At 42.8% G+C, this 22997-nt stretch overlaps 1 long non-coding RNA gene across 1 annotated transcript in view; it reads right to left on the reverse strand.

The window, feature by feature from the left end:
- Positions 1 to 22997, reverse strand: part of LOC134807988 (uncharacterized) — a 76272-nt gene that overhangs the window by 36468 nt on the left and 16807 nt on the right. The window contains exons 2-3 of the long non-coding RNA XR_010149781.1: positions 10742 to 10903; positions 10241 to 10336 (exon numbers count right to left, since the gene is read on the reverse strand). This is a non-coding gene — a long non-coding RNA (uncharacterized LOC134807988). The remainder of the gene's footprint in view (positions 1 to 10240; positions 10337 to 10741; positions 10904 to 22997) is intronic.

Consider the following 22997-nt stretch of genomic DNA (forward strand, 5'->3'; position numbering starts at 1 on the left):
CAAGAAAGGGATGGGGGAGATGGGGCGGGGGGCTGGTCACAGAAACCTGATCGTCCCTCTCAGCTTTGGAGGGCAGAGAGAAGTATTGGGGGCAGAAGCCACCTTTTCTTCTTCAGAAATAGGAGAGATGAGAGGAGGTTCTTGGGACCTGATCCAGGGCAGAAGGGGTAAAAATAGTGACTGCTAAGCCGATGATTTTCCAAGAGCCTCCCAGCTCAGTATATCAGAGCTGCCTGCAGTGCTCGGTACAGTACACCTTTCCCTGGGCCCACCCAGACCTGGAGAATCAGGGCCTCTGGAGTCGGGTGAGGGAAAGTCTATACGCCAAAGTGATTTCCATGCACAAAAAAGTATGAGAACCCCTGTTGAAATATTTATGAATTAATGTACAGGCCTTTAACTTTAAATTAACTAAAACATTGATTTAAACAAGTGTGGCTAATATTATAATGGAGTTTATTAAAACTCAAGCCCTTAAAGCACCATGATGAGTGACAGAAAATTACCTTGGAGTGGGTCTTTCTTCCCACCCTCTTCTCTCTAGCTTCCCTGTCTTTTCCCACCCCTCTCTCCCTTTCATCATATGGGAAGGGCTGTAGGACTAAAAACCAAGCAATAAAAGCAGCAGCAGCAGCAGCAGCAGCAACAACAAAGACTAAAGGCCAGATGCAGGGCAGGACTAGGCATTAGCTCATGGCTAAGAAAGGTCGCTGAAAAAAGCAGAGAAGGCAAAACGTTTACATTTCTGTTGTAGACATTTCCATATATATATATATGTATATATATATATATCTCACATGTGATATATGTATATATCACATTCGATCTGTAAAGATTAACAAGACTGGTGAATTTATCCCTGAAATAGGAATCGCCTTCCAAATTATCCCTGAAGCTAAACTTCTTAATAATGATTACAGATGATATATGCGATTATCCCTATTGCAAGAAGTAGTTTTCCTCAATCTCTCTATCCTGTTCTTGTGTTGCCTAAACAGACTGACACCCAGGGGTCCCTTTCTTCCTCATCCTGCTGCTCTCAGAAGCCTTTTGCTCCACTGACCACTCTTCTAACCTTGGGCAGGTTCTCTCTCCGTCTTCTTAACTGAACTTTGTCCCCACACTCCTACGTATTCTGTGATGTTTTAGACAGAAAGATGAAATAAATATCCTTGCCCTCCAGTCTCATGCCATCTACATGAGACAGTGATCAACTAAACCCAAATCAGATGTTCAATTCAACACAGCTCTTCCTGGCCACTCCTCAGCTTCTTCTCTTGCTCCTCTTTCTGCTCACCCTTTTAAGTTTGCAACTTTTCTCCTATGCCCTTTGATTTTCTCTAAACACTATCTTTCCCACACATCACTGAAAACATTTTGCTAATGAGAAATACTTCCTTTGCTGTGTTAAACAAAAGGCATTTGATGATGAAGTCATTTTAAAATCTTAAATCATTTTTTAAGGTAAGTACAAGTACCACCTGGGCTTTCAAGAAAGAAAATAGTTGACTTCAATAGTTGTTTTATTTTATGGGATAACCAAAACAGCTTTTAAATTGCACCAAAATAATGGGGAGCGATGAATGAAAGAGCAGTATAAAAATACATGTTTAAGCCGGGTGTGGTTGTGCATGTCCACAGTCCTAGCTACTCACGAGGTGGAGGTAGGAGCTCCAGGAGCTCAAGACTGCAGTGAGCCATGATCCTAACACTGCACTCTAGCCTGGGTGACAGAGCAAGACCCTGTCTAAACAAACAAACAAACAAACAAAAAACAACAGCTGAAGCACAGTCTTTCCTATTTCCCTCCTGATTATACTGAAAAATACATATTGGTGTCAAGACAGATACATACAGATAGATAGATAGATAGATAGATAGATAGATAGATAGATGGATGGCAAAGTGAGAAAACTAAGTGAAGACTATGCAGGAAGTAATTCATCAAGAGTTGTTGGTTAATACCTAATGGGGAAAAAACACTAGGAAGAATATGAAATCACACCATGTGGGAAGGCTGTCTGTGCATTAATATTTTAATTCATGCCAAAAATAAAACTATATGAGAAAATGTTAAAATGCAGATAATTTCTCCTTAAAAGTGAAAATAGGGCGAGGTATGGTGGCTCACACCTGTAATCCCAACACTTTGGGAGACCAAGGTAGAGGGATTGCCTGTGGCCAGGAGTTGGAGACCAGCCTGGGCAACATAGTGAGACCCCCATCTCTACAAAAAATTTAAAAATAAGCTGGGCGTGTTGGTACATGCCTGCAGTTCCAGCTACTAAAGGAGGCTGAGGCAGAAGGATCCTTTGAGCCCAGGAGTTCAAGGCTGCAGTAAGTTATGATTGCACCACTGCACTCTAGCCTGGGCAACAGAACAAGACTCTGTCTCTTAAAAAAATAAAAATAAAAAAAATAAAAATAAAAAAAGAAGGTGAAAATAGCTCTCCAAGTGGGCAGAAAGGGGATAGAGAACACTTAAACATGTTATGTTACTATACAATAAATCAATCCTAACTTACCCATCCTAATGAAGGAAAATAGCAGCACATCAGTCCAGGGTGGCCAACCAAAAATAGCATTACTATTAGACTTTTAATATATTTGAGTTACTCGTTTTAACAGGGATGGGGTTCTGTTCTGAGAATTCATCAGATCTCAAACCAATTAACAAGGAAATATTTAGCGTGCTCTTTTTATGTGCAGAACACTCAACACAATGTCTGGAGTGTGGCAAAGACTTGGCACCATATGGGATAGTTTAGAACATCCCTTCACATTTACATAACATCTTTTCCAAAATGAATTTTTTTATCATTCATTCATTCATATACTCATTCATTCAATGAATCTCTGACCTATTATGTTCCAAGCACTGCTCTGGCCCTTGGAATACATCAGTAAACTAACAGATAAAAAGCTCTGCCTTCTCACTCCTGTGGAGCTTCAATTTAGGTTGGGGGGATGACTGGTAAGCATAATGAAAAAATCAACTACATGGTGTGTCTAAAGTTGCCAGACATCCTAGTTTGCTTCAGATAGCCTCAGACTGTAGACATTGCCCTGGCTCCTCTCATCCCAGGTTGATGACCCCTTTCACTCTCAGAAGGTCATATTTGATTAATAAATTGTATAGTCACTCTAAGTATGTTTGAAGTTAATAAGGATCGTGGGAAGAAGGGAGAACAGAGGGTGGATTGCAATTTTAACAGGGTGGTCCAGGTGGGTCTGATCAGAGCAAGAGACATTTGAGCTAAGATTTGAAGGAGATGAGAGAATTGGCCAGAAGAATATGACTTTAAAAGTCTACATCCTTATTATAAAACATTGAAATAATACCAAAGTGTAAAAAGTTACCTCTCTTTCTTCTCTACTTAATTCTACTGTTAAACAGTTTCTTTTGCACTTTGGGAGGCCGAGGCAGGCGGATCACAAGGTCAGGAGATGGAGACCATCCTGGCTAAAATGGTGAAACCCCGTCTCTGCTAAAAATACAAAAAAAATTAGCTGGGCGTGGTGGCATGCACCTGCAGTCCCAGCTATTTGGGGGGCTGAAACAGGAGAATCGCTTGAACCTGCGGGGTGGAGGTTGCACTGAGCCGAGATTGCACCACTGCATTCCAGCCTGGGCAAAACAGCGAGACTCCATCTCAAAAAAAAAAAAAAAACAGTTTCTTTTTCAGGCATATACAAGACTTTAAAACATAAGTTGTATCATATTGCATACCATATGGCAGTTTTAAAAGCAACAACTTGTTATGAAAACATCACATTCTACATCTTAAATATATACAATTTTATTTTAAAATAAAATAAAATGATTTAAAAAAATTTATTACCTCTCTATCTAAATCAAATATGCTCTAATAAAAGAAGGGAGTGGGGCATTCGGGGGGAAAGGATGGGGAGGAGGGAGAGAAGGCTTAAACTTTTCTTGGTAATGGAGTTTATGCTAAGACTCAATGCATCTTGCAGGCTACAGCAAGTTTCTGTAAAACATACAGAGATAGGCCAGGCGCAGTGGCTCACGCCTGTAATGCCAGCACTTTGGGAGGCTGAGGTGGGTGGATCACAAGGTCAGGAGTTTGAGACCAGCCTGGCAACATGGTGAAACCCCATCTCTACTAAAAATACAAAAATTAGCTGGGTGTGGTGGTGGGCACCTGTAGTTCCAGCTACTCGGGAGGCTGAGGCAGGAGAATCCCTTGAACCTGGGAGACGGAGGTTGCAGGGAGCCAAAATTGTGCCACTGCACTCCAGCCTGGGCGACAGAGCGAGACTCCATCTCAAAAACAAAAACAAAAAACATGCAGAGATAGGCCAGGCGCGATGGCTCACACCTATAATCCCAACACTTTAGGAGGCCAAGGCGGGCAGATCACGAGGTCAGGAGTTCAAGAACAGCCTGACCAACATGGTGAAACCCCGTCTCTACTAAAAATACAAAAAAATTAGCCGGTAGTGGTGGCACACACTGTAATCTCAGCTATTCAGGAGGCTGAGGCAGGAGAATCACTTGAACCCGGGAGGCGGAGGTTGCAGTGAGCCAAGATCGCACCACTGCACTCCAGCCTGGGCAACAGAGCAAGACTCCATCTCAAAACAAAAAACAAAAAAAACTAAACAGGCCGGGTGCAGGGGCTCATGCCTGTAATCCCAGCACTTTGGGAGGCTGAGGTGGGTGGATAACCAGGTCAGGAGATCGAGATCATCCTGGCTAACATGGTGAAACCCTGTCTCTACTAAAAATACAAAAAAGTAGCCAGGCGTGGTGGTGGGTGCCTGTAGTCCCAGCTACATGGGAGACTGAGGCAGGAGAATGGCGTGAACCTGGGAAGCGGAGCTTGCAGTGAGCGGGGATCGTGCCACTGCACTCTAGCCTGGGCGACAGAGCGAGATTCTGTCTCCAAAAAAAAATACAGAGATATTGAGGATGACCACAAAGAATGCTTTAAGAATAACAGTATCTCTCCATGCAGAAGTTGAAGAATTTGATCATCTCACTAGCAGTGAAATCAGCAAAGAAATATTTGAGAGATTTCACTAACACCATGAATGCATTGGATTCATTTCTTTTCTTCACTGGGGTTCCCTTCTTTCTTTCCCCTGCAAACAGGGAGACGGTGGGTGTCATTGACATTATGTATGACTTTTTATTTTGTTTCTCCTCCTTCCTGACCCCTCCCCCACCCCATCTGAAGAGTGGGGCCATCATGATGTCACATTAAGCTAAGGGTATCCGTAAGGATAAAAGGCTGGGTGGGTACAAGGTCATGATTTATAATAGAAACACTTCTCCATGACCAGCATATTGTAAGCTCCACTTGATCAAGTTAATGTCGTGGCAAGTTAAGTGTGTAATTTATTTCTTTGGGCGAAACTAGTCCTATAATAACGGTACACTTTATGTAAAATCTGTCAGCAGGCACTGACTTAATAAAAAGACCATATCACCAAGACATTTATAGAACCAGATTCAGTACATCTTAGTAATTGATTCTTCCTTTGGTGATTTATTATTATTGTGAAGGCATATGGACTGATACTGGGTGTTCAGGACTTCAAAAATATCAGAATGAAAAGTAAAAAGATTCAATCTAGAATCTGGACCTTATGGCCTACCGTGCAGCAAGCATTATCTGGCCTTTTCTAAATAGTATCAGCATGTTCCCAAGTCTCTGGAGGATGAAACACCCAGGCTGAAACCATCACTTGTCAGTCCTGAGTTTAGGGTATGTAGACATAGCTTAATACCATAACTCAGAAAGAAGAGGGGAAAGCCTTTAGCAAATAGGATAAATCCTTGTTAAGTTAGAGCTAATTACACAGCGTATATAAGACTTTCAGTGGTTTAAATTGAATTCCCTCTGAATTGTGAGGATCTTATTCATGAATAAGAGTCTGATTAGCTTTAGTAGCTTTTCCAAAGTATGTGTTCAGGAAAATAAGACCTGCCCTCAGAGGCTGAGTCTAGCAACTCAGTCTCATAAACAGATGTGTTTATTAGTTTGTAATGTAAGTCTATAAACTATAGTGTTTTTTGTTTTTGTTTTTGAGATAGGGTCTCACTCTGTTGTCCAGGTTGGAGTGTAGTGGTGCCATCACAGCTCACTGCAGCCTCGACCTCCTGGGCTCAGGTGATCCTCCTACCCAGCCTCCCGAGTAGTTGGGATTACGGGCACATGCCACCACGCCCAGCTAATTTTTTTATTTTTAGTACAGATGGGGTTTCGCCATGTTGCCCAGGCTGGTCTCAAACTCCTGGGCTCAAGTGATCTGCTTTGCCTAGGCCTCGCAAAGTGCTGGCATTTCAGGTGTGAGCCACCACTCCTAAACTACAACGTTTTTATTAGTGAATTAATTTTTCTTACAATAGTCCATTTTATATCAGATGATAATATTTTATATTGAATAAAATATCCTTTTCTTTTTTAAAAATGGTATCATTTAGGCCTTCCACAAAGTCAGACTACCCATCCACAGCACACACACTCATTCTCAAGTAATGAAATTGAACTGCACTATTATCATTATGCAAAGCTATGTAAAATAACACAAGTGCGTTAGGATGTATTTCACCCAGCTTTTGTCTATAGGAAAACCTGAGAAAAAAATGAAATGGGTGTCTATCCCTAATTCCTAACAGTAAATGTCCTTGCCTTTGGACCTTTCTGTGTTCTTGGACAGAGAGATCAAGGTGAAAAATATCAAGGAGTAAGAACAGACAAGGCTAAGATGAAAGAAGTTTGCCAACCACCTGCCAGATGGGAAAATCCTTACAGTTCATGAGCATCTGAATTGCCCAAGATTTTTTAGAGAGAGACATAAGTTATACATAGAAGATGAATTGCCTGAGCCTCTGATTCACAAACTCTCTAAGACCGCCTAATGTTATTTTTAAAAATGTATGAATACATACATCTTCATTTTTACTTTATAATCTGAGCTACAGAAAATTTACTACAGCATTATCATCCAGGCCTCATTACCTCTTGGTTAATTAGCTAACATTTGTAAAGTGCTTTGAAGATGAAAAGCATCATATAAATACTAAGAATTATTAAATAATATGAGGGGGAAATCATAAAATAGCTACATTGTTAACATTAATTTGTATTTTATCTGATTATCTTCTCCCTAGCATTTGACATTTAGGGCTGGACTATATATAAAGGCTGAGGAAGTTACAATGTCTATTACAGCTGCACTCAGGATTTCAACTAGCTCCAAATTAATACTTGCCAAAAAACAAGTTTCAAGCAGACACAAATCAACTGTCCAGAGATCGCCACTTATACTGGTTAAAGTGTTAACTAGTTAAGCAAACAATTTGCCCCCCCGCCCCACCCACAGTTAAAGGGAAAGGTCTGTTAATCCAGAGGCTATTAATAAACATTTCTACGTCAAGAAAACACAAAATATGCTCATGAATAGTGAGCTCAGCCAGACCATTTTGGTGTGAAACATGTGATTCCACTTTGCACCCACGGTACAGTTGCAGATCCTGCTGCTGAGTAGCTCAGGGCGGTATATTATGCAGTGTTGACTGTTCCGGACATTTTGCTGTCATCAAAGTGAGTTAAACAAACTTTCCTGAAGCTGCAGTTCCACTCCCTGTCATCTCACCTCTCCCTTCCCCCAATCCCAAACGGACAGGACAGGCAAACCTGCCTTAGAAAGTCTTTGGCAGCCTGCCAGGGACTGATACAAGGAGGGAAAAAAGCTATAGTAAAATATTATTTAAATATATGTATCATGAAAGCTTTCAATAAAACAGGAAGTAATAGATCAAGTACATTCAAAGTATTTGCAAACTGCTTAATTGGGTAAGGGCAAGTCAAACTCTTCTGATCACAGCAACTTCCTTATTGTAAAGCCCACTTCAGTGATACTGAAGTTAATCCCAAGTCCTGTTACAGGAAACGCATCCTTATTAAAGTAACATTAAGTGCTCCTTTTTTATTGATCTTTCCCTTCAGCTTAATGATAGAAACTTACTGATGTTTTAATAATAACCTCACAAGCTTTATCTCATTTTACTTTGCCTTGCTACTAAAAGATGCAGTGGAAACTAACTTAGCATAAACATTTTGCAGATGTCTTTAAAGGCCAGAGGGAGGTGAAAAAAAAAAAGATTCAATTGAGCTGCATGTTAACAAAGATGGCTGAAAAACTAAAAGATAAAAGGGAGGCTCCAGTGTGAACATCAAAGAATTGTTAATGACAAGAAATACCATTAGGGTTAGCATCTCTTTTGTTTCAACCCTTTCACACCTGCAGTGTGTCGTGAGCTAAGCCTTTGTTCCAAAATCTGAATTACCTCCATTAGCATTTACAGAAAAATGGTTGCAAAACAACAGAAATGTACTTTTGATTCTCCCCCTTTGCTTGAAAAGTCAGAAATTAGCTAGGTATCTGTGGGTTTCCTTCTAGTTACTGGGTGTAACTATAGAGACTATAGAGGTGGAAGGTAATAGGTTGCAAATGAGTTTGGTTGAAATGTGAGAATAGCTTTGTAACTGAAAAACAGAAGTAATACCAGCAATGTGGAGAAGCTCACATAAGAAGCTCAGACATTAGCAATAGCAAAATCAGAGCGTGAAATTCAGATTAGCCCTCCCCAGGCTGTGAGAGGAAGGGGGTATTGCAAGACTTGGCATGGCTAAAGGTGTAACCTGTTTTATTTGGCCCCTGAAAAATTTTAACAGATGGTGGGACCAGCTGTCTTTTTCAGCCATTTAATAAACTCTTCGGTGGTAACAGTTTGGAAAGTGGGGGTTTTTCGTTTTAGGCCAGAGGAGAAAATAAAGAAATCTGTCCTAAATTGTCTTTGCCAAGTAGTAAAGCCTGCAAACATTTTGAAAAGTTAAAGGCAAAAAAAAAAAAAAAAAAAATCTAACAGACTATACAGTTGTCATTATATTTTTTAAGAGAGCAGCAATAAAAACAAATCTGCCAAATAAGATGACTAAATACCGGCCAAATGCATTTTGTATCAGTCTTCTAATCTGGGTTTTAAATTTTGGTCTTTTAAAAAGAGATGCCTGGTTATCCTGTTTAAAGCTTATTGGCAGATTAACAGCACTTTAAGGCAACTATCCACAGCAGCACAAAAAGAAGCAAACTAAACATTTATTACAAGTTAGTACTCATAAGATAAATACTTATTCATAAAGAAGGGGTGAATTCCCTCCAATTTACATAATTAGTCTAAAATGGCATAGAACCCTCCTAATCATGTCATGTAAATTACAGAATCCAGGCCAGACCTCAGGGAATGTGGAAAATGCTCATGTCAACTTATTTTCAGAACAGGATCTAAGAGATTTTGCAATTTTGGAAAATTGGGCATTTTTTTTCCCACCAATAAAATGGCAACTCTCAATTATGAGAGAAACAGTTTACTTACAAAGATTCTCTCCAATGGCTACAAACACAACTCCTCTTTTTGCAAATGTTCATGATTCCTGGCTGAGCAACAGCTACTTCCATGTGACAAAGCTTTGTTTGGCCCACAGGCCTATTATGGATACCAGATCTATATTGTCCCAAGTAAATTGCAACAGTAAAATGCAAACTCTTTTTAGGAGAGATTCAGACACCTTTTCAGACACCTCAGCCATTTGCAGCTTTCATTATGTGTAGTAAATCTCTTTTACTTAGATTCCAGCTTGCTTGCTTTCTGGACTGCTAGTGATGTTTGCTTCTAAAACAATTAGTAAAGTGTAGCTGGTTGAAGAAAGCATAATGAATAATCCTACCTGGAATAAGTTATACAGTCATCAAGCTAGTTACCAGAATTCACAGAATGCCATTTCTAATTCCCTGATTGCCATGACAAATTGCAGTTCTTCTTTTAGGAACACTTTTTCTTTTTTTTTTTTTTTGAGACGGAGTTTCACTCTTGTTGCCCAGGCTGGAGTGCAATGGCGTGATCTTGGCTCACCGCAACCTCCGTCTCCCGGGTTCAAGCAATTCTCCTGCCTCAGCCTCCTGAGTAGCTGGGATTACAGGCATGCGCCACCACCCCGGCTAATTTTTTGCATTTTTAGTAAAGACGGGGTTTCTCCATGTTGGTCAGGTTGGTCTTGAACTCCCGACCTCAGGTGATCCACCTGCCTCGGCCTCCCAAAGTGCTGGGATTACAGGCATGAGCCACCAGGCCCAGCCAGGAACACTTTCTCTAGTCTGTAACACCAGCTACCATTCATGCAACACATTCTTACTGAGCACTTACTATGCTTCAAGCACTGGGTCAGCAGCTGAAATATCACGGTGACCAAGACAAACAAGATCCCTGCTCTCTTGGAGCTTACACGGCCTCACGTCTTCACTGGATAAGGAATGAGAGAAAAGAGAAAGGCCATAAACATAAAGCCCTTCACAGCAGAATGTTTAGGATCGATCTATGCAACTTCAAAACTATCTAAATGACACAGATGAGTTTGACAACTAAATGTGGGGGAAGGGGACTTGCCCTCACTTCAGGAGGAGCAATGGAAGAGATTGCAAGTTCATCTTAGCAACGCTTAGCAAAGCACCTGGCTTTTTTATTGTAACATTTTTGTTTTCCAGTCACTGGTTTCAAACAGACGTCACAAGCCTCTCACTAGAAAGTATGATCATCTAGAAATTATATAAATCTAGAAATTGTATGCATTTCCTTACATATTACAAAGTGCTTTACTAAATTTTGGGAATAGTTTCAAGGGGGAAAAATAAAGAAATGGAGCCTTACTTTACAGAAATAGAAGCATTAGCCAGGCATGGTGGTGTGTTCCTGTAATACCAGCCACTGGGGAGGCTGAAACAAGGATCGCTTGAACCTGGGAGGTGGAGGTTGCAGTGAGCCGAGATCGTGCCACTGCACTCCAGCCTGGGCAACAGAGTGAGACTTCACCTAAAAAAAAAAGAAAGAAAGAAAGAAAGAAATAGAAGCATTAACACTGAGTAAAAGCCAGATTGATCTTGTGGCTAGAAGGCAGATACCTGCAACTATTTCTAGTCCCTACCTCCAAAACTTCAACACCTTTATGTCTATATGAACCACTGCGGGTACCAAAGTCATTTAAAGACTGACAGCATAGTGGCCGGGCGCGGTGGCTCACACCTGTAATCCCGGCACTTTGGGAGGCCAAGGCAGGCAGATCACGAGGTCAGGAGATCAAGACCATCCTGGCTAACACGGTGAAACTCTGTCTCTACTAAAAATACAAAAAATTAGCCAGGCGTGGTGGCGGGCACCTGTAGTCCCAGCTACTCGGGAGGCTGAAGCAGGAGAGTGGTGTGAACCTGGGAAGCGGAGCTTGCAGTGAGCCGAGATCGTGCCACTACACTCCAGCCTGGGCAACAGAGCAAGACTCTGTCTCAGAAAAAAAAAAAAAAAAAAAAGACTGACAGCACGGCCAGGTGTGGTGGCTTATGTCTATAATCCCAACACTTTGGGAGGTCAAGGTGGGCAGATCACTTGAGGTCAGGAGTTCAAGACCAGCCTGGGCAAAATGGTAAAACCCCATCTCTACTAAAAATACAAAAATTAGCCAGGCATAATGGTGCACACCTGTAATCCCAGCTACTTGGGAGGCTGAGGCAGGAGAATCGCTTGAACCTGGCAGGTGGAGGTTGCAGTGAGCTGAGATCCCGCCACTGCACTCCAGCCTGGGCGACAGAGTGAAACTCCATCTAAAAAATATATATATAAAAAATAAATTAAATAAATAAATACTGACAGCAATTCTACCAGATTTTCCAGAATGTGGAAATGGAGTTTGCCCTGAACACAAGAGAAAAATGAGGAAATTCATGTGAACTCAACTAAACCTGTGCTGGAAAATTTATCTGTTTCCCTGTAGGGTATTAACCTTTTATTTTTCTTTCAATATCATCAATCAACAGGTCATCTGGGCTTAGTGAACATGGGATTCAGGACTAGTTGCCAGCTTTAATGTTTTCAGGTCAACAAAGTTAGGATCCCTGTCTGTCTGCAAGGCAAGTACTCTAGAAGTTGCTGCCTTGGCCAAGGTCTTAGATACCTATGTATAGGACACTGTCTGCTGTGGCTGGCCATGTCACCTTCACAGTGCCAAGCAGGTCACCAGCAGTGGTCACGGCCCAAGCAGCAACTAGTAGAGTAGCCCACAGAAAGGCAGCAACCCCTGGCCGGGCACCGTGGCTCACGTCTGTAATCCCAGCACTTTGGGAGGCAGAGGCAGGCGGATCACCTGAGGTCAGGAGTTCAAGACCAGCCTGGCCAACATGGAGAAACCCCGTCTCTACTAAAAATACAAAATTAGCTGGGTGTGGTGGCAAATGCCTGTAATCCCAACTATTCGGGAGGCTGAGGCAGGAGAATAGCTTGAACCCTGGAGGAGAAGGCGAAGGTTGCGGTGAGTCGAGACCGCACCATTGCACTCCAGGCTGGGCAACAAGATCAAAACTCTGTCTCAAAAAAATAAAAATAAGAAAAAAAAGAGAAAAAGAAAAGAAAAGCAGCAATCCCTAAGAATAATCTCAGTGACACCTAAGTAGCAATCTGATAACAGACTAAGTTCACATATTTACCCTGTCCCTAATGTCTCGCATAAATAAATGCTATATTTGACATCAATTTTTTTTTTTTTTTTTTTTTACTAAAAAGTCTCTTCTGAGATGGTAAACTGTAATGTTCCTAGCAAAGACAAAAGCAATATTTTACTCTAATGGAAAGCAGGAATGACGAAATAATAAAGCCCATTAAAAGATGGTAAATAAATATTGGCCTATAAATTTCCTTAGGATTGCTGAAAAATATCATTAATTTCAGAACTCTCTAAATATCCAGGAAACTGCAATTTAGAAAACAGTGCAAGAACCCTTTATATTTATATTAGGCATTTTGTAATAGGTTAAATTCTTTGCTTAAATTATATAATCAGTAACAGTTGAATTCTTAACATTTAAAGGAACGGTTTAATAAATTAGTAGTACATGTGAAAATTAAATTGTTTCCAGTTTCGTTGCTATAATTATAAAAATTCAAAAGGGATTGAGTACTTGACAAAATAACTCTTAATTTTACTAACATTGTTCAAAACACATTTATTGAATATTTGCTATGTGCCAGGTACCATTTATCTGGTACAAAGAGCCCCAGAAAAACACTAAAAGTGACAGGGAAGGAAAAAAAGAAAAAAGGAGGGGGGAAAATCAAGAAAGAAAGAGGATATTTACTGCTCAATGTTAAAACACACTATAAAATTACAAAAATAAGAGCATTTTGCTGGCACCAGAATAGACAGAGAAATAGAACAGCAAAGATATGAAATAAACACAAGTATATCTTCATATTTCTTATGATAAAAGTGAAATTTCAAATCAGTCCAGAATAATTCAATACATGGCATTGAAAAAAATTAAACTTTCAAAAAAAATACAGTTCAGTCCTTGTCAAAAACCGTGAGGGCCTCGGGCTTTTTACCTACTTGCAAACTACCAAGTTAGCCTGCTGTAGTTTCACGGATATTGGCAGAAGGTACAAGACTTTTGGGTCAGAGACAAAATGGCAGTAGCAGCAGCCTGGAGGTCAACGTTTACACCGGCTCCCTGAGCCCCAATTTCTCACAGGGTGATGTGAAGAGGGCCAGATGCTGCCTGCAGGCAGTGGGGTGGATTACAGGAGAGGAATCCCAAGCTGAAGGAGCTATGCTCTTTTGTAATGGGCAGTATGCCTGCTTGATCTTTGCCACTGATCTTTATTACATGCATAAGCCACCAACCTGCTCTCTGCTCCTAAGAGGAAACCATCTCTATTTTCCAAGGCTGTTCACTATACACACTCTGAAAAGATAGTTGAGGTCGAAGCAGTGCCTTTGCTCAGAAAACATGCAGCAACACCAGAGACATGGAGAATTGTCCCCCGCAATGGCCATTAACTAGTGCTTTATTTTAAAAGAATTCTAGAGAGATTAAAGAAAGAGTTGAATATAAGAAGAACAGGGTGCATGGGCCTGTAATCCCAGCTATTTAGGAGGCTGAGACAGGAGGATTGCTAGAGTCCAGGAATTCAAGACTAGCCTGGGCAACATAGTGAAACCCTGAGAAAGAAAAGAAAAAGAAAGAAAAGAGAGAGGAGAGGAGAGGAGAGGAGAGGGGAGGGGAGGGGAGGGGAGGAAAGAGGGAGGGGAGGAAAGAAGGAGGGGAAGAAAGAAGGAGGGGAGGGGAGGGAAGGAGAGAGGAGGGAAGGCAAGGTGAGGCAAGGCGGGGCGGGGCAGGGCAGGGCGAGGCAATAGAAAAACTAGGAGAAAATATATATGAACATATCTATGCTTCTCAGGCAGGGAGACCTTTCTAAGCATAACATCAAAGACAACTTAAAGGAAAAAATCATAATGTATTTTACTACATAAAAATTTAAAACCTGCTCATGTCAAAGACACCATAAAATAAATTGCACTGAGGGAATGGAGTTATTGTTTAATGTGTACTGAGTTTCAGTTTGGAAAGATGAAAAAGTTTTGGAAATGGGTATCAGTGATGATTTCCCAACAATGTTAATATATTTAATGTCACTGAATTGTACACTTAAAAATGTTTAAAATGATAAATGCTATATATATTTTACAATAAAAATGCTGTAAAATATTAAATTGCACCAATAAGCTGGAAAGAAAATTTGTTCATAGGATAAAGACTAATAGCCCTACTATTTTTTTATTCAACGAATATGTATTGACTGCTATGATGCATTAGGAACATGACAGAAATCAAGACATCATGGTCTTGCCTTCAAGGACAATAATGAGCTTCTACAAGCTATTAAGAACAAGAAAAACATCCCAATAAAAAAATAAAGAAGAGCGGCATACACAGGTAGTTCACAAAATAATACAAATGGATACATACGAAAAAGTGTTCAGGCCAGGCACGGTGGCTCACACCTGTAATCCCAGCTGAGTGAGGGGGGCTGAGTGAGGCAGGAGAATCGCTCCAGCCCGGGAGATGGTGGTTGCAGTGAGCCGAGATGGCACCACTGCACTCCCGCCTGGGCAACAGGAGTAAAACCCTGTCTCAAAAAAAAAAGAAGAGCCAGGCACGGTGGCTCACGCCTGTAATCCCAGCACTTCGGGAGGCCGAGGCGAGTGAATCACGAGGTCAGGAGTTTGAGACCAGCCTGGCCAATATGGTGAAACCCTGTCTCCACTAAAAATACAAAAATTAGCCAGGTGTGGTGGCGGGCGCCTGTAGTCCCAGCTCCTTGGGAGGCTGAGGCAGAAGAATCGCTTGAACCTGGGAGGCAGAGGTTGCAGTGAGCCGAGATTGCACCACTACCTCCAGCCTGGGCAACAGAGCAGGCTCCATCTCAAAAAAAAAAAAAAAAAAGAAAAAGTGTTCAACCTCACTAGTAGTAAAATAGAAATTACAAACAAAATACCATTTTACTTTCAGAATAGCAGTTTTTTCCTTAAAGTGCTCAGTGTTGGTGAGGATACCGGGAAATGGGTACTACCCAAGTCAGCTGAAGTTCATGAATCGGCATGAAGTTCCTGGCCTGCACCCAGAGTGAATGCATCAGAAACCTGAAAACCATGCTTACTTCTTGCCCAGCTATTCCCTAATAGGAAGGCATCCTAGGAGAATGGTCTGAGATACATATAAAATGTTCTTTGCAGCACTGTATATAATACCAAAAAAAAAACAAACAAACAAACAAACACTGGAAACAATTTAAATATTCAAAGTAGGGCATTAATTAGGTAATTATGTTGCCACCATTCAATGGTATAATAGTCTTTTTCTTTTTTCTTTTTCTTTTTTTTTTTTTTGAGCTGGAGTCTCGCTCTGTCACCCAGGCTGGAGTGCCCTGGCTCGATCTCGGCTCACTGCAAGCTCTGCCTCCCGGGTTCACGCCATTCTCCTGCCTCAGCCTCCCGAGAAGCTGGGACTACAGGTGCCTGCCATCATGCCCGGCTAATTTTTTTTTTTTTTTTTTTGTATTTTTAGTACAGACGGGGTTTCATTGTGTTAGCCAGGATGGTCTCGATTTCCTGACCTCGTGATCCACCCGCCTCGGCCTCCCAAAGTGCTGGGATTACAGGCGTGAGCCACCGCGCCCAGCCGGAATAATGTCCTTAAAATGGCTCAAAAAGGTAGAAAAAGAAGCCTGGCTATTTAAAAAAAATACAAAACGACACTATTTTTATTTTTCAATTAAGCCTAAGTAGCCATGAAAATATTAGAGAGTTATACTAGAAAGTTGGCAATGTTTGTCTTTGTGCATTGACCCTTTAATAGTTGTTGTGGCCGGGTACAGTGGCTGATGCCTGTAATCCCAGCTCTTTGGGAGGCCAAGGCAGGCGGATCACAAGGTCGAGAGATCGACGAGACCATCCTGGCCAACATGGTAAAACCCCGTCTCTACCAAAAATAGAAAAATTAGCTGGGCATGGTGGCACACACCAGCAGTCGCAGCTACTCAGGAGGCTGAGGCAGGAGAATCGCTTGAACCCGGGAGGCAGAAGTTGCAGTGAGCCGAGATCATGCGACTGCACTCCAGCCTGGGTGACAGAGTGAGACTCTGTCTTTAAAAAAAAAAAAAGCACAGAACAAGCGGTTCTAGTTTCAGAGAAGGCAGGGCCGGCCCAAGCTCCTCTCCTTCAGGCTCCCTCACCCCCAATACCCCGAGGCACCTCTGCTGAACCCTAAGCCTTTAAGCAAGTTAAAACCTCCACATAATCTTCCAGAAGACAGATTTATAAAACAGAATAGCAGTTTATTGTCAGTAGGAAAATCTAAGCAAACTCTGAGAAGATCAAGCTAAGATGACTGGGGAGGTCGCCGGGCGTGGTGGCTCACGCCTGTAATCCCAGGACTTTGGGAGGCTGAGGCAGGTGGATCACCTGAGGTCGGGAGTTCGAGACCAGCCTGACCAACATGGAGAAACCCGGTCGCTACTAAAAATACAAAATTAGCCGGGCATGGTGACGCATGTCTGTAATCCCAGCTACTTGGGAGGGTGAGGCAGGAGAATCGCTTGAACCCAGGAGGCGGAAGTTGCGGTGAGCAGAGATCGCATTATTGTACTTCAGCCTGGACAACAAGAGCGAAACTCCAACTCAAAAAAAAAAAAAAAAAAAAAAAAAAAAGATGACTGGGGAGGATGAGGTCAATAGAGGAGCTGTAGGCACATTTCTCAAAGTGCTGGGTGAGAACCCCTGCGTGACAACCACACAAGCCAAGTCAAGTGCCTTGTGGCTACATGAAAGGAAGTTGGGGGTATGAGTCTCCAAGGTAGGGCCTGGGAGTCTGCATGGAGACACACTCTCCAAGGAGGGGGCTGTTGCAAGGGAGAGGGTGTGGAGTGACAAAGTCCTCATGTATCAGCTCCATCACCTAGTCTCCTACAAGGCAGGACAGGTTGTCTCAGGCCAGCTGAACACCATTTTCTCATGACTGACAAATGCTTCTTCATTCAAGATTGTTTCCAATATTTTACCTTCAGCACCATGATCATCTGACCTTACAACATTGTTTCAGAGCACAGGAAACACCAATAATTAAAATACTGCTAATCCCGAATGAGTCACCTGTTTAGCTGAGAGTTGGGAGAAACATCAGTCCCGTCAGTCACATTTGCCAATCATTTATGAGAATAGTTGGAGAGATTTCCGAAGATGCAACATTCATACATGCAAAACTTCATCCATACTTATGTTATTTCCAATTCAGAGAGACATATTTCCTTCTTATGCTCCTAATTTTGGAGATACACTCTACTTAGGGTCTGAAAATCTCTATGTATTAATAAAAATCAACACTTTAAATCTGAACTCCTCATAGAAAACAAGAAGAAGATAATTTAAAAATCCTTTCTTGGCTGGGCGTGGTGTCTCACGCCTGTACTCCTAGCACTTTGGGAGGCCAAGGCAGGCAGGTCACCTGAGGTCAGGAGTTTGAGACCAGCCTGGCCAACATGGCAAAACCTCATCTCTACTAAAAATACAAAAATTAGCCGGGCATGGTGGCGGGCACCTGTAATCCCAGCTATTTGGAAAGCTGAGGCTGGAGAATCATTTAAACCCAGGAGGCAGAGGTTGCAGTAAGCCAAGATCACGCCACTGCACTCCAACCTGAGCAAAAGGAGCAAAACTGCATCTCAAAAAAAAAAAAAAAAAAAAAAAAAAAAGATAAAAATAAATCCTTTCTTTACCAGCACTCTTTGATTAAAATAAAAACTTCTAAAGAAAAGGTAATGTCCATGGCACTGATTTATTTCATTTCTGACAGCAGAATTCAGGGCCTAAAACTTTGCATTAATTACATTATTCTTTTGATAATACAAGCGATGCATCTGATTCTTTGAAACAGTTGTGGCCAGATGGAAGTATTGTGTGAATATGACAGCAGCTATGCAAGTTGTTGGATTGACTGCTCTGGGGACCAGAACTTGAGATTTCTCTGCAAAACAGAGCATAAGCAAAAGTGAAGGTTTTAACTCTAGGCGCCCACTCTCTGTCACTGAGCCTCAGCCCTGTCCTGCTGAGGCCACCAGCTCCAGGTGGAAGAGCAATTTGGTCTCCTCTCGACTTAATCCTCTCCTGTCTGTGGAGGCCTCACCAAGGGTGCCAATTCTAAAGATGGCACTGAGTTTCAAACACCTGTCCACTAGGAACTGGACTCATACCCCCAACTTCCTTTCATGTAGCCACAAGAGAGACATCAGATGGTGACGACTTCTGGTCCCGCCTGAGCAGATCAGTTACACGGTGTCCAACAGCTCCCTGCTACAGCGTCACTATTTTCTGGATATTTATCTGGCTGTGGAATTTTAAATCTAGACTAAAATAGCAAGCAAAATCTTCAGCGAGCCTTGCCAGAATCATAGGCAACATGACTCCGCTTTCCTTCTATTTGATTCCCACAGCATTCCTTTATGCTCATTGTATTTTTTGTGCATTTTAAAAATGTAATTGACATTAATTTTGTGCATTGTTCTAAGTCCTTTACATTTAGGAACTGTTTTAATCCTCATAACCCTATAGGGTAGATATTGTGATTATGCCTATTTTGTAGATGAGAAAATAAGGCACAGAGAGAGAGGTTAAGTGTCCAAAGTCACAAAGTAGGAAGTGCAGGGGCTGGGATTCACCCCCAGGGAGTCTGCCTCCAGAACCTGTGCCTAAGGTATAACACCAACTGTCCACATTTTGCATATCGCTAAAGCTAGGTGCAGAGAGGTTATGGCACTCACACCGCGTGACCTTGCCTCTGCCAACTGAAGCCCAGACTTGCTCGGCTCCTACCACCTTAGTGAGGCCTGTGGTGGTAACCTTGTACACGTCCTCCCAGGCTGTATAGTGTTTCCCTCCGAGTGCTCACTGTCAACCTGACAGCTGGAAGCCCCTAGCAGGGAGAAGTCAGTGACCACTCAAGGCTCTGCCTTCTGCTCAGGCTTCCTTAGCCTCCACTGCCCTGAGTAAGGAGCAAACCAGGACTTTCTCAGGGAACTCACTGGGAGTGAAATCCTCTCCTGCCACACACACTAACGGGACCCTGGGGTCATTCATTTGTTCATCCATTCATCACCTGTTTAATGAGGACCTACTATCAAGCACTATGCTAAGCACCAGATAAAATGTGGGCAAGACACACATCCCTGCCCCCAAGGAGCCCACAGTGCACATATAGATGGAGACAGACACAAAAAGAGGCAACTTCAATATCCAGGAGGAAGTGTCATAAAAGGAACAGCCACACTAGGGTGTTGTGGAGCACAGCAAAGGGGCTAAAACCAACAGAAGTTTCTCAGGAGGAAGTGGCGCCCACCCTCAGACTTCAGCCCCCTCAAAGTTTCATGATATACGAGTTAATGAAAGCTTGCACGTAGAACCCCAGGTGATTATTGCAATAGCCACTGAGGAGTTTTAGGCCAGGAATCAACAAGACATAAGTTCAGTTTCCAACACAATAATAATAAGCACTAGCACTTACTGAGCTGTGTTCTAAGTATCTATGTGCGTTATATTCACTGCATGCTCACAACAATACAATGAGCTGCCAGGCGCGGTGGCTCACGCCTGTAATCCCAGCACTTTGGGAGGACGAGGTGGGCAGATCACCTGAGATCAGGAGTTCAAGAGCAGCCTGGCCAACATGGTGAAACCCCATCTCTACAAAAATACAAAAAAAAATTAGCCAGGCATGATGGTGGGTGCCTGTAATCCCAGCTACTTGGGAGGCTGAGGCAGGAGAAGTGCTTGAACCCAAGAGGTGGAGGTTGCAGTGTGCCGAGATCACACCATTGCACTCCAGCCTGGGGGACAGAGCGAGACTCCATCTCAAAAAAAAAAAAAAACCAATACAATGAGGTTGGTGTTGCTGCCCACTTTATAGATGAGTGGCAGCACGCAGGCTCTTATTTACTCTGATACATTCCCTGCCACACAGCACAAGCTCACACAAGGGATTTAAAAAATGTTTGGGACATTTGGTATTCAAATATCTACGTTTTCACTTCCCCACCTAGTCCAAGGGTTCTTAGCCCTGCTTCTCATTGGAATCACCGGAGAAGCTTTCAAAAAAATGAAACAGGTGTGGTGGCTCACACCTGTAATCCCAGCACTTTGGGAGGCCAAGGCAGGCGGATCACGAGGTCAGGAGATCGAGACCATCCTGGCTAACATGGTGAAACTCCGTCTCTACTAAAAATACAAAAAATTAGCCGGGCATGGTGGCGGGTGCCTGTAGTCCCAGCTAGTCAGGAGGCTGAAGGGGGAGAATCGCTTGAACCCGGGAGGCGGAGGTTGCAGTGAGCCAAGATGGAGCCACTGCACTCCAGCCTGGGCAACAGAGCAAGACTCTATCAAAAAAAAAAAAAGAAAGAGAGAGAGAGAAGGAAAGAAAGAGAGAGAGAGAGAGAGAAAGATAGGAGAGAGAGAGAGAAAGAAAGAGAGAGAGAGAAAGAGAAAGAAAGAAAGAAAGAAAATGTGCATGAATGTTTATAGCAGCTTTATTTGTAATAGCCCCAAGCTGGAAACATGGGGAAATTTGGTATTCGAATATCTACGTTTTCACTTCTCCACCTAGACCAAGTTGTCCCAATATGCCCATCAGTAGGTGAATGGGTAAACTGTAGCAGCTCTGCACAATGGAACACTGTGCAGCAATAACAAGGCCCAAAGGACAGATGCACACAACTTTGAACAGCTTGCAGGGAATTATATTCAGTGAAAAGAGCCTGTCTCAGAAGGTCACATGCTGGAAAATCCGTTTGTATGACATCCTCAAAATGATAAAATTAGAGAGATGAAGAACAGATTAGCATTGCCAGGGGTTAGGGATGGTGGAACATGGAGAGTGGGTATGACTATAGAGGGTAAAGGGGCAGAAGGAAGGAGTCTTGCAAGGATGGAATAGTCTGGGTCCTGACCACCGTGGTGGTTACACAACACAACAAAACAACAAAATTGCATGTGTCATAAAATGGCAGGAACTATATACAGTGCACCAACACCGATGTTGTATTTTTTGGTTTTTTTTTTTTTTTTTTTTTTTAGACAGAGTCTTGCTCTGTCTCCCAGGCTAGAGTGCTGTGGTGCGATCTTGGCTCACCACAACCTCTGCCTCCCAGGTTCAAGCGATTGTCCTGCCTCAGCCTCCTGAGTAGCTGGGATTACAGGCACCTGCCACCACACCTGGCTAATTTTTGTATTTTTAATAGAGACAGGGTTTTGCAGTGTTGGCCAAGCTGGTCTCGAACTCCTGACCTCAAGCGATCTGTCCACCTCAGCCTCCCAAAGTGCTGGGATTATAGGCATGAGCCACTGCACCCAGCGACTTCCTGGTTTTAATATCGTACTATAGATACGTCAGATGTAATCACTGGGGGAGCCTGAATGAAGGATACATGAGACATCTCTATTTTTGCAACTTCCTACAAATCTGTAATTATTTCAAAATAAAAGTATATTTTAAAAAGCCCATGCCTGAGCCTCACAGATTCTGATTTAATTAGTGTGGGTGGGGCCTGGGTGGCATTAGGTTTGAAAAGCTCCCCAAATAATTCTCACCTACAGCCAAAGTTAAGCACCCCTGTGGGAATCCCTAAAGATGGAGACACTCTTTTGAGTTGAGATGTTGTCTTCAAAAGCCTCTGATAGAATGCACGAGGCCGTTTATGAGGTTCCTAGCTGTCACCTGGCAGAGGACAGACCACTGAGAGGCCAGGACCCCAGACATATCCACATTACTTACGGGGGTTGGGGACCATGGGGGGTGTCCTACAGCAGGAGGTGTGATCAGCAATCAGCAGCGTCAATCCCCAATGTGCTGGTTTGGTCGTGCTCCTTGCTGGTGTTGCCTGCGGAAGTCAGAGCCCAGATGCCCACAGAGGGATCCCAGCTCCTGCATTAAGACCTTTTTCCCGCTGGATGTGATGGTTCATGCCTGTAATCCCAACACTTTGGGAGACCAAGGCAGGCTGATCACTTGAGATTGGGAGTTGGAGACCAGCCTGACCAACATGGAAAAACCCCGTCTCTACTAAAAATACAAAATTAGCTGGGCGTGGTGGCGCATGCCTATAATCCCAGCTACTCAGGAGGCTGAGGCAGGAGAGTCGCTTGAACCCCATGAGGTAGAGGTTGCGGTGAGCTGAGATGGCACCATTGCACTCCAGCCTGGGCAACAAGAGCAAAACTCCGTCTCAAAAAAAAAAAAAAAAAAAAAAAAAAGACCTTTCTCCCCCTCCTGGAAGCCCTAGTCACCAGGTCCAGTTTCAGGGCCTTTTCTATTTACTCTCTTACCATAGCCTCGTAGAAAGGGTCGCTGAGTCCCAGATGGCCAACACTGATTTGCTGGGTGATAAGCCGTCTCCAGAACAGTCTCATGCACAAAGGTACCACCTTGTACCCCATGTATGTGAACGTTTTCAAAGGGGTTATTCAATTGGTATTAAGAGCAGGTCAAGAAATCCACCGCTGATTCTTGGCAGCCGGCAGCTCAGGTTTCTGCTGGAAGTC

Source organism: Pan troglodytes, chromosome 13 (assembly GCF_028858775.2).
Source record: "Pan troglodytes isolate AG18354 chromosome 13, NHGRI_mPanTro3-v2.0_pri, whole genome shotgun sequence".
NCBI lineage: Eukaryota > Metazoa > Chordata > Mammalia > Primates > Hominidae > Pan > Pan troglodytes.